The sequence below is a fragment of the Rosa chinensis genome, chromosome 7 (genome assembly GCF_002994745.2).
Source record: "Rosa chinensis cultivar Old Blush chromosome 7, RchiOBHm-V2, whole genome shotgun sequence".
Classification (NCBI taxonomy): Eukaryota; Viridiplantae; Streptophyta; class Magnoliopsida; order Rosales; family Rosaceae; genus Rosa; species Rosa chinensis.
Genome location: NC_037094.1, coordinates 49,302,914 through 49,312,280, shown reverse-complemented (window position 1 = coordinate 49,312,280; position 9,367 = coordinate 49,302,914). Strand labels below are relative to the sequence as shown.

Here is a 9,367-nt window from a genome sequence, read left to right as displayed (position 1 = left end):
GGAGTCTTGTCCCGACATCCTCACCGATGTCATGTAAATCAAGACCGGCTTCAGCTGTGTTTTCTTTTTCGCAGAGTTTCTCTGCGTTAACATAGCAGTTAATCTGTGATTTCCGATCCCCGTTGAGGATCCGTATGTCGGCTTGGTCGACAGCGCTCACCGGTGCTTGGAAACCGATGCTGGTGGGATCCAGATTGGCTGGGTCGAATTTCTGTCTCAGATGGCGATGAGTTGGATTCTGGATCGACCTTCACTAGGGTTCCCCAGTTCTGGGCCTTACGGGTGTAGGCCTGGTCTATTTGGTTTTACAACATTGGCAGTGTTCGCATCATTTTTCACAAAACGGTGATGGACCTATTTTTTTACCTTTTTTTTTAGTAGGAAAGATCAACAAGGAAACTAAAAACTTCTTTGTTTCAATTTATTTCTATTTGGAGTTCTAAGTTTTCTTGTCTTGGGCTTAATTGAAAAAGGTGGGTGTATTAGGAGTGTGCTATGTGTAGAATAGTATGCTTTATGTAATGATTTTTTTTCTGACGGCCCCTCAGGGGGATGTTATTATTGTATTGCTTGCTGAATTACATATAATGGATGACCCTTTCTTTTCTTTTTTTGAAAAAAAAATATATATATATGGATGACCCTTTCAACTAATAAAAGAGTCTAGATTTGGTTTTTTTTTTTTTTTTTTGGGTCAATAGTGTAATTTACTTTGTGACATCTGTTTAGCATTTTAGAAATAATCCTCAGCCAATAATCACTCTTGCTTGCTTCTATACTCATTAACGACAATATCTAAGTGCAGGGGTAAGTTGTGTGTGCCTTGTGTGTATTAATTAATGATCTTTTGGAAGGAAGAAGAAAAAAATAGAGAGAGATAGGGTTTTTATTGTTTTTGTGTGTACATTTCATTTTATCTTCCTGACCTTTACACTCTAAATCACTTGTGCTCTTGCACTTTTAATTTGATTACAGGTGATCTTGTACTTACCTATTTTAACCAATCTTTTTGAACACTTATCTTTTTTGCCAATTATTGATGTGTCTTTACATACCGTGTTAGGTTACATATCATCTTAAAAGGATGCCAACTAGAGCCACATTTTTAATAATTAGCAATATGTGAACACACACACAACACCCATATAAAAATGGTGGTTATGTTACACGAATATAGTATACTAATTTAATATTTAGACATCCCTCTTTCTTCAACACTAGTTAATGTTAACAATCAGGAAAATAAGATATTATTTATTTGTGGTTATTATCACAAATGGTACCTGAACTATACCTTAATCTTATCGATGGTACCTGAACTTCAATTTTGATCACAACCAGTACCCGAACTTTTCGATTTCATATTAAATGGTACCTAGAGCCACCTCCGATTACTATTCCGACTAAAAACGGCATGGGAGGCGATCATAGTGATGATTTTTGATGATTTCGAGGGTTGCGATCATATATAGTGATGATTTTTTGGTAATAGACTTGCCTTGAACTTGTTTTTTTTTTTTTTTTTTTTTTAGATTTGGCTTTTTTTGGCTGGAATAGTGATCGAAGGTGGCCTTAGGTACTATTTAAAATGAAATCGAAAAGTTCAGGTACTAGTTGTGATCAAAATTGAAGTTCAGGTACCATCGATAAAATAGAGGATAAGTTCAGGTACCATTTGTGACCCTTATTTATTTAAATTTTTTTTTAGGTAAGGAAGTATTGCATTAAGAAAAGAGATTAGCTATGTCTGGTGTAATCAAACTGAAGTACATCAATAATAGGAGGAGAAGCTTCCCTAAACCAAGCTTCTCGTTGACCAGATTCAAAGCCAATACCGGCTAATCGATGAGCTACCATATTACACGTTCTATGAGCAAAGATAAATACTCACATTGTGCAAAAGATGATGTACCTCCTGTATATTAGCAATGATCGATGCTACCCAACTCAGAGTCATCAGATTGGTTTATGGCCTGAATTGCAGCCGAACGATCAGATTCAATAATCACCAATGATAGTTGCATCTATAGTGCAAGATCAAGTCCCTCACGTATAGCCAATAGTTCAACTTGTTTAGCAAAAAGCACATGAGGAATAGAATGAGCAAAGGCAGCCACAAAGCTACATTGAGGCCCACGAATAACTCCCCCAATGCCCCCATGTGTGAGAGATGACAAGAATGCTCCGTCTACATTGATCTTGAGTTGATTATCATCAGCCGGCCTCCACTTTGCTTCACTGTTGGTTTCTGCTGCACCATATGGCTCCTAGCCTTATGAAATTCCTCTAGACATGCCATAACACTGCAAAGAAGAACAGCAGCCAACTTTGTCTTGTTTTCCCACAAAGTTTGGTTTCTATTCTTCCAAAGAGACCAAATAAGCATAAAAAGCTTTTCAAAGATCTCCAGTTTAAGCCTAAGTGCACATTCTAGCATCCACTCTTTGAAAAATTAAGTTGGGCAACAATGAAATATGAAGATTAAATGGGGAGGCCGAGAACAATTCCATAGCAATAGGGCATTTACAGAACAAGTGTGTTGTATCCTCCAATGTTGCAGAGCACAATAGACATCATTGATCTCCATCAAACCTTTTTGTGAGTAGCCTCTCTCATCTGGACAAGATGTTTTGGCAAGCACGCCAAACACATATATGAACCTTGCCCAAAACTTTGGCTTTCCTCAAAGGCAAGCCAAAGTATCTATCATGCTCTTCCACACTTCAAGTATTGTAGCTAGGTCAGATTGTAAATCAACATGCACATTTTTACTGAAAACTACACTGCTCTTTTGAAAGTTGATTCTTCATCCAGAGGCTCTTGCATAAGTGTCAAGGATTGCACGAATGTGGAGGCATTCTTGAACAATATCTTCCCCAAATAAAAAACTATCATCTGCTAAAAATAAATGATGCAAGGTAGGTGCCTGTGGGCTCATTTTGAAGCCCTTAACATAACCTGAACCAACTGCCCGAGACATCAAAGCAGACAAGCCCTTAGCATATAGAATAAAAATATATGGTGAGAGTGGGTTTCCTTGCCGGATACCTCTTGTTGGCGTAATTGTTGTGCTTTGCTCACCATTGACATGAATAACATAAGTTACAGATTTCACACAGCTCATAATCATATCAATCCACTTTGAATCTAAACGCAATTTAGCCAAAGTGGCATGAAGTAATTTTCATTTAAGGTGATCATAAGCCTTACTAATGTCTAATTTGAGAGAGAAAAACCTTCTTCCTAATGTCTCAATTTATGCAAAAAATGAGCTGTCTCAGTAGCAATCAGGGTGTTGTTAGAAATTAAATGTCCAGGCACATATGCACTTGCAGTGGTGAGATAATTTCTGGGAGCCATTTCTTCAATCTGTTAGCAATAACTATGGAACTAATTCTATAAATGACATTGCAAAGGGCTATGGGACAAAAATGAGATGCATAAGTAGGATTTGCAATTTTTGGAATAAGATATACATGTGTAAGATTGGAGGCAGCCCAAATATCATCATGTTCCAGAAAGTTTCAAATTACTACACAAACATCCAAACTCACAATGCTCCAATATTTCTAAGAAAAGAAAGGAGACATAACATCAGGTATAGGGCTCTTTGAAGGGTGCATCTGGAACAAAGCAGCCTTGATTTCCTCATCAGAATAAGGCTGCAGCAAGCCATGTTCATAGTTGGTGGTACTTTCAATGGGGTTGCTCTGAAAATCTCCGAAACGGCCTCTTCATCTGTATTTTCAGTAGCAAAAATATTTTTGTAGTATTCCAAAAGTATCCACTGCATCAGGATTCGAAGACCACTCCCCTTGTGCATTCTGTAAACCCTGAATGGTATTGTGACATTTTTTGTTAGAGACTTTATGATGCAAAAAAGCTGAGTTTCTGTCTAAATCTTTTAACCACATAGCCCTAGACCTTTGCCTCCAGTATTTCTCTTGTTGAACCAGTATTTGACTGTGTCTAACATGTAATAAGCGTTGTTCTTCATATTGTGTAGAGGAGAAAGTACTACGCATAATGTCATTCATCTGCATCTGAATGCTATCTAACTCGACTTTTTCTTTTGGAACTCAGTGCTATGCCAAGCCATTAGATGTTGCCTGGTGGAAGCAATTTTCTGCCCTATTTGATTCAAAAAGTTACCTGTAGTAGGTTGATCCCAGTGACGTTGAATGATAGCCGTGCATCGTTCATCACCATGCCACATCTCTTCAAATCTAAAACACTTGCAATGAGTGAGTTTTTGATTTCACTCGGCTCTTACTTCCACAAGGATAGGGCAATGATCGGACTCACTTGGAGATAATGTAATCACTCTACTATAGGGATATTGTGTTCTCCATTGATGTGTTTATAGGCCTTTGTTAAGGCGCTCCTTAGCATATTTATTGGACCATGTGAACTGGCTGCCAACAAAACCCATATCCAAAATGCCACAGTCAATTAGACTTTGCCTAAATCTTGCCATTGGAGTAGCTGCACGGGGAGGCCTGCTTGATTTATTTGCTTGGCATAGTATTTCATTAAAGTCTCCGGCAATAAGCCTTGCTAGAGAGCATTGTTCTACAGCCAATGATCCCATCAGATCACATGTTCAAGTACATTCACTCACTACACCAAAAAACTAAACAGACGACGGGTTAAATTCGTTGTCTGATTTGGAGGATCACCGTTGTGTGTTTAAAATTTGCACAACGGTGCTGCACCGTTGTATGATATACAAACAGTCGACATATTTTTGTTATCACTGTTATGTCTTCTCTCTGCAGATGCCAGGCACAACTGCTGCATAGCATGGCAGGCGCATCATTCATACAACAGATCTTATTTTCAAGATGTTGTTGGAAAGCCTAGTCAGACAACGTATTCTTTAATTTCACCGTCGTCTGATATACCATCACACTTCAGTTGTATTGTTTACTTGTTGTGTGAATTGGTTTTGGACAACATTAGTTCAGTTTTAATCATTGTGTGATTGTAAAATGAGGAGACATAATTTTTTTAAAACTATTGTGTGATATGTAAAGAATGCATAGAGTGAATGGCCAATTTTGTGTATTCAGACAACGTTGGATTGCCACACTATAAAACCGTTGTACGATAAATTTCATTTGCTATATTTTGTGCATAGCTCCATTTTACATAATGAACAGTGATCAATTGAAAAGAAAACATACTACAAATCATCAAATGGATCCACCAAGATGCATTCATGTTAGTCAGTTTTCTACAAAATCATGAAACCTAATAAGCCAAAGTGGCACATGTTCACTAAACAACCCAAAAGTATAATGATCGACCTAGTACTTTGATAATGAATTGGTACATAATACTTGAGAGAAATCAGGACTTCTGGCTTCACATTGGGTAAAATGGTTAGAGGAGGTGGTGGGATGTGGGATTAAATCTGGCTCTCAACCTGCCTTCCCAGCACCAATTGTGCATCATCCTTTATTTGAACAATATGATCTGCAAAGAAAGCAACACACAAGTCAGTATCAAACTATCAACTAGAGAAGGAAGAGTGCATCATCTAGAGAGAGAGAGAGAGAGAGATTTTCTCTATCTATAGAGAAGGAAAAGTGCATCGACTAAATAGCATGAGAGAGAGAGAGAGAGAGAGAGAGAGAGAGAGAGAGAGAGAGAGAGAGAGAGAGAGAGAGAGAGAGAGAGAGAGAGAGAGAGAGCTTAGCTTATATTAGATTTAGGGTCAAGTGAAGTTGGTTTATAACACATGTATAAGGTACAAAAATTTGGGCCTCATGAAAAGAAGTAATGTAAATTTTGAGTTGAAGCAAGAAACGTGAACTTGTAAAGAGTAAAAATATAATGAATAGATAAATTCAAAAATAGAAAGGTAATAGAGCATTTGCCTTTAGTATCAAAAGTATGAAGAGTTTGTGATAAACATAAATATTTGAAAGCAGAGAACTGACCAAGGCAAGTGCATGAGGTCGTAGCTCCCCGTAGAGGCTGCTTACTTCTTTCCTAACGGCAGCAACATTATCTATTGATAAGTACCCGTATCAGAGGAATGCCACAACCTCTTCCAAGCAACTCAATGCATATAAGGTCCTCAACGTAGCTAAGACATTCTGCAGTAGAAACAAACAACGATCAGTTATTGGATTTATTTTACGTTCTCAGTACAATGTTAAGTACACATAGTTTATGGTGCAATGGTAGTTACACACATTACAATATGTAAAATAAGCTTCATTACAGATAGTTTCTGTTTTGGGAAAAAGCAACTCAAAACCTTCTCTATAATGTCAAGTGTTCTAAAAAATTGATGATTCAAGGGGTAGTTACACATTGCAATTAATCCATAACAGACTTGCTTCCTTTCTTTTTTTTCTTATCGCCAAAAGCCAGCAAATTTTCAGTATCCTAGCATGAAACGTGAAGCATGAAATTGACTCAAAAACACAAGAAGACCTGAGAATGCATTCTTATTTCCCATATATTCATGAACCCTACTCCTTTAGTCATATATGACGAACTATATAGCAGCAAATGTACTACAGAACCTGTTTAAGATATTCAAATCTCATCAACTGAGTGTCCTATCCATACAAGTGCAGAGACAGATTTTCACAAAGTCAGTAACAGTTACTCTTAGCTTCAGTGAACCAACAGGTAATGTTGCCTCTACATTGATGAAGGTTTGCAATATTGATCGATCTGAGAAAGCTCTTCCCAAATCCTCTGCAGGCTGATAACTCTGGAACTGGAAAGAGTAATGAAATGAATTAGAGAGAGAGAAAGAGAGAGCAGTTGTACTGAAAAGAAGACAATACTCACCAGAAGGACCTAGTACTCTTTGCTTTCTCCCTATTTTTGTCGTTGGGACACTTCCATAGCAAAGCGATTCAGTAGATCCCGCTCGCTTAAGCAAAATGCATCCATCTAATTTAGACAACAGTGAGAATTTTAACATGACTAATCTATAGCGATGCATCCAATATATTGTGAACACAAACCACAAGTTCTGAAAAACTATATCACCTGAAATTCGAGACTTTGGAGAGCAGAACTTGTAAGGTTAGATGGAATGACGGGGCAAGTTTATTCATATGTTCAGATCCCAAAGCTTTAAATGGTTTGCTTCTCTTCTGAGCCGTTATAAACTCTTTAAGAAGTGCCTTGCTGACCTGTGTTAAAACCCAAAATATTCCACTGCTTTAGAAATAACTCTGATGTCAGAGCAAAATGTATTATTTATTAGTAATTCTGATGAATAGCTAATTAAATAGTACTTCTCCAAAAGCATAGTTTCACCATTTATGGCTCTGCCCATGATTTGATAAACATATTCTTCCTTACTAATAACACATGACCCTAAGCAATTTCAATACATCCCTATAATATGTAGTACAAAGCCAACAACTTACATCTGTTATTCCAAGGGGTTCAAATAATCTGAGTGAGTATGAAGTATGCAATCAATTTCAAACATAACAAACTTGTACTTGGGAGGACAAAAAGTAATGTATTTGCAAGAAGGCCATTCCTATTATTCTGATAATTATGTGTCATAAGGCTATATCCACTAAACCATTTGAGCACACACCACATCTCAAAATACATTGTTTGTGTTTTTTTTTTTCCATTAAAAAATTTCTTCAGTTGCCGACAATAATGGGATAGGGAACGAAAAAAGAGAGCCAAATAGCATTCTTTTAAGGCTGTGTTGGTTCTCAGTTAAATCAATGATCATGAATATTATATAGAACAAAAGAAAGAAAAAAATATACTCATCCACATAAAGAAGCATTGAGGTTAGCAATTCTTAACAACTTTCTGTGTTCCAAAATTGCACATGACAGCTACATCTACGATTTGGTAAGTTGAAAAATGAGTTGTAATTTTAGGCCTCTCTAAGTTGAAAAACTGAAGCAAATCAGTATTTTTTCTTGTGAAATTAATATGACTACATAAGTTTAGAATTACAGTAACATGTTCTAGAACTATGGCAGCAGAAGCACTAGAACTTTAAGCTGCAAAGTGAATTCCAACATCTATTTCTGCAATTCAGACCAGGCATCCAATAGTTTGATGGTCATGGAGCCTTTGGTCTAATGCAATACAATATTGAACATAATGCTACTTCACGAAATTAGAGAGACCTACATAAATATTCAAGCTCAAAGAAAAATTATCAGGAAATACCATAGTAGGAGTTGAATGAAGATATTCCTTATCTTGGTCCTAGATTCTCTTCAGATCTTCATAAGCCTCAGCTTCTTTAAGTCCACCTCGTTTGAGCTATAATACCTCGAAAACCTTGACATCATTTTGCAATTATGATTTGAACTGTCACCCAATTTTCTCCTCAGCGCCATAGCTTATTGTTATGCCTAAAGTGAATCAAATCCAAAAAACCAAGCAACAAGCTTAAAACAGCAGTACATAAAGCAACCACATTTCTTGAAAAGTAACAAACTTTCATCGATTCATAACACTACTTCCACTTGACTACATCTAATACAATTCACCATGACCCAACTCCATAAAGAATAGATATTTTACAAAATGCACAGAACCCTTTAAATTATGAAGCGGCAAAAGAAAAGGGGAAATCCCAATGCTGAACTTTGTGTAAAAACAGAGATTATAGGCTGATAACTCATATCAATAAAATCAAATCAGGAAGTATACAGATATATATATATATATATATATATATATGTGTGTGTGTGTGTGTGTGTAATCAATCAGTGATAACCAAAATAATCAAATCTCAAAAGAAAGAAATATTAACAAGGAGAAAGAAAGCACCTGAATAGCGAAAGCAATCTGTGTATAACAGTCGGAAGAGCAAAAACTGAGGGGAAGAGATGAAGCTCGGTGGAGCTCATGAACGGCTCGTCAGCCTTGTCCGGGTCACCGTTGGCTTCACAAAGCACCTTCTACTCCCTCAATGCTATGTACTCATTCAGAATCTCAGACTAACTCAGCAAGCTCTTCGACACCTAAAAAAATTAAAACCCTAAATTAGAAAAATGTTAGAAGATTTTAGTCCAAATTGAATGAGAAAAAGAAGTGGGTACCTCTTGGATCGGAGACTTGGAGAAGAGTGAGGAGGCTTTAGTTCTGAAAACAAAGCGGGCTTCTGTGTAGCTATTACTGAAGAGATACTGGTCGACGAGGAAGGCGATCTGGATGGGGGTGACGGTGCCTTTGCCCAGATTCTCCAATTTCTTGGCTTTAGATTGCTTCGCCATTATTCTCCGATTTATGATTAGGGATCTGAGGGATGGGTTTTAGTGCAGAGAGGGTGAAATCCACTGGGAACCCAGGTGAGGAGCTGGGCGCTTCGATTGGATGAGGGATTTGCTTTTGAATCAGACACGAA

At 37.2% G+C, this 9,367-nt stretch overlaps 2 long non-coding RNA genes across 2 annotated transcripts; both read right to left on the bottom strand.

Moving 5' to 3' along the window:
- Positions 1-6,663: 6,663 nt before the first annotated feature.
- Positions 6,664-7,400, bottom strand: LOC121050768. The gene is made up of 3 exons (XR_005803814.1): positions 7,018-7,400; positions 6,814-6,918; positions 6,664-6,739 (listed from the first exon to the last, which is right to left on the bottom strand). It is a non-coding gene; the product is annotated as an uncharacterized LOC121050768 (long non-coding RNA).
- A 785-nt stretch (positions 7,401-8,185) lies between these two features.
- LOC121050767 lies at positions 8,186-9,367 on the bottom strand. Its single transcript, XR_005803813.1, has 3 exons — positions 9,063-9,367; positions 8,791-8,984; positions 8,186-8,369 (listed from the first exon to the last, which is right to left on the bottom strand). It is a non-coding gene; the product is annotated as an uncharacterized LOC121050767 (long non-coding RNA).